The sequence below is a fragment of the Athene cunicularia genome (assembly GCF_003259725.1).
Source record: "Athene cunicularia isolate RWA chromosome 10 unlocalized genomic scaffold, athCun1 chr10_part1, whole genome shotgun sequence".
Classification (NCBI taxonomy): domain Eukaryota; kingdom Metazoa; phylum Chordata; class Aves; order Strigiformes; family Strigidae; genus Athene; species Athene cunicularia.
Window position 1 is genome coordinate 4,374,287 of NW_020799112.1, and position 2,918 is coordinate 4,377,204.

The window sequence follows — 2,918 nt, forward strand, 5'->3', positions numbered from 1 at the left end:
CAGCGCCCCCTGGCGGCGGCGCGGCCGGGCCCGGGGCCCGCCTTCCCCCAACCGCCCATCGTGAGCGTTACAAAGTGACCCCGAGCGACCGGGCCCCGCCGGCGGCTGCCGCGCCCGGCCGAGCCCTGCCCCCGAGCCACGGGGAGGGGACAGGGAGCTACGCCTGCCCCCTCCCAGGTGAGGTGGCTCCGGGGCTCGGGGGATGTGCCCGGCTTTTGCGAGGTGAGTAACACCGGCGAGGTCAGGTGTCCTCATCCCCCCGAGTAACGCGAGTCCACCCCAGGGAGCCGGCACTCCCTGCCCTGCCCGTGTCTTTTTCCTACGGCTTGGAACTGTCCAAACTAGTAGGGCAAATACTGGGTCAACTGCAGTGCCCCAAAGATACTACACATCACCAAAAAAGAACGACATCCTTAAAATGTCAGACATATTCCATGCATACCATTAAATACAGCATTTACCTTGATGAAAACAAGCCAGACACTTGCCTACCCCTCTGCCTGAGGGATGACTGCATGTAAAATTGCCCTCAACTAGCTTCCAAACACTGTTTTCCCGCAAAGGAAAATGGTATTGGGATTGGCTAGGAAGTTCTTTCATTTCTAAACGGGAATCTAGTAGCATGTCTCCTGCCTTCATCCTAGGCAAGCTATTTCCAAATAGTCTGCATACCTTTCCTTATAAGGAGTATCTCCCCTGGATCTATATGCGGTTCCTTTGAACAAGTTAAATAAACGTCCTGCTAGGAAGCTGCCTCTCATCTATGCAGCCATACACAGAAGACAGACATCTGATCCATATTATACATAGAATCCCCCTCTCCTGTTCCTAAGCATGCTTATGTTTGTTAAGTTCTTGAGTTCTCTTTCAAAACTGTACAACTTAATTGCTATACTGAAGTCAAACCTTTTTCATCCTTTGTTCATTTTAGAAGTAAAATAAGATGAAAGCATGCTGACTTTCATGCAAAGATGTTTTTTGTAACATTTCCCCTTCTAAAAGCATCCTTTCTCCTCCTCAAATACTCTGTTTGCTTCATCTGTGGCAACTCCTCTTTTTATTATTGTTTTGAGGTTAATTTTTAAAGCTGAGCTATAGGAAAAGGATCGTCATTGCTTTGGAAATACTGTGGTTTCACCTAATCCTGTAATTCAGATCTGAGATTTCCTCAGAGAGAATTGGATTGTGCAGCAGGAGCAGCAGCAGCCATAGAGACCCAGATCTTAACTGCATAGACAAGAAACTCGCATGGTTCCATGCATGTAATCCATTAAATGCATGTCAGGGGCAGACAGGTGGGTGGGATGAGGGCCTGGGAGAGGCACAAGCCCTTGCATTATTACCATATAAAGTGCTGAGCTATATATATCTCCCAGCTTGCTCCCAGGAGCCCTGTCCTCTGAACTGCAAACCTAGCAAGTATCATCTTCCAGACAATTTTCTCTCAGACAAGGCTGAACTTTTCTTTGACAAGTGAAACAGTTCCAGTGATTTCCAGGAAAAAAAAAAACTAAGGAGAGGATCTTTTATCTCAGGGACCTGAGTGAGCCACACTAGTTCTAGCAGCAGTTCTAATGCATGTGTGCTTAGGAACAGCGCTCCTGAAGACAAACTAGCAGCCCTTGCTCTTCTGGATTTCTCTCTCCTGGATCTACTTGCTATTAACTCTCTGATTCTGCTTTACTGTTAAGATAATGTTCCAGCATGAGCCATTTGTCCTGAATGGACAATCCACCCTTTCCTTACTTTCATGTCTAGAGGTCTAGAGCAGCAACTCACACGAAAATCACGTGTCAAGTGAGCAGAAACCCAATCAAATGCTCTGATAGTGTGCAAACCTCATGCAAGGAGGCAGTGCTGTGTTTCCCACCTCCCTGCCCAGGGTGTTCCTGGACCCTGCCCTCAGCAAAGCTTTGGAGCACTGCTTGGTAGGATTCCTGGGTGTCCCGTGCAGAGGGAGCGTGTGGTTTCTGTACTGGGGGGATGGGGGTAACTTACATCTGTGGCCTTTTTGTCAGCCAGTTCCAACTTTTCCTGTGCATCTTTAAGGGACTCGGAGTATTTGTCCAGCTCATCCTCAGTGCCCTTCAGCTTCTTTTGTAGAGCCACCAGCTCGTCCTCCAGCTGTGATATGGGTGGAAAGTGGTGCAGAGGGGAGGGCGGGCAGGAAAAGGTGCAGCAGGCAGCGTGATCGTGCAAAGGGAGAAGTGCAAGTGCAGAAGAGACAGAAAAGGACAGACGGACAGAGAGAGAGAGAAGGAGACAGTTAGATTCTCTTTGCTTGCGGCAAGGGCACGATACCTTGGCAGCATTCTCCTCTGCGGAGAGGAGGCTATCCTCAGACTTGTGTAGCTCTTCCAGCACTTGGTCCCTTGCATCCTCCGTCACATGCAATTGCTTTTCCAATTGCACAATGTCATCCTCTAACTAGGTGCACAAGAGGAAATACAATGCACAAATATGTTTCTCCCTGGGCTTAGAAAAATGGGAAATTAATTTTAAAAATCCCTCTCCCTTCTCCCGTCCTCCTTCAGGATCTCCCAGAAACATGCAACCAATGTGCCTCTCTCCCCCAAACGAATAAAGCCCCAGATGTAAAGGAGGGGGTTGGAGAAGGCCAGAAAAATGGGACACGCATCTGGAAGGGAAGGGGGGGCAGGTGGATCGGACAAGTCTGCTCGGTGGTGCTGGAGGGGGCGAACACAGCTTTAAGTGTCCTTTTCCAAACGGCAGCACGTCTGTTCACTGGTACCCAGGTGCTGGAGGCCGCCTCTCCCAGCTGTGCCCCCATGACAAAGGCATGGAGGCCACGCGGCTGTCCCGGCCTCCTGCCGGGAACCTCCAGCCAGAGGCTGCCAGGGCGAAGCTCTGCCCTGGGAAAAGTTCAGCCAGTTCTGGGGCTTGGGGGTGGGGGTGGG

General features: G+C 50.4%; 1 protein-coding gene across 2 annotated transcripts in view; it reads right to left on the reverse strand.

Moving 5' to 3' along the window:
- Positions 1 to 2,429, reverse strand: part of TPM1 (tropomyosin 1) — an 18,699-nt gene extending 16,270 nt beyond the window's left edge. For both annotated transcript variants that reach the window (XM_026856222.1, XM_026856221.1), the window contains exon 1: positions 2,302 to 2,429. The gene's annotated coding sequence lies outside the window, so the exon portion shown is untranslated. The remainder of the gene's footprint in view (positions 1 to 2,301) is intronic.
- Between the last annotated feature and the right edge of the window lie 489 nt (positions 2,430 to 2,918).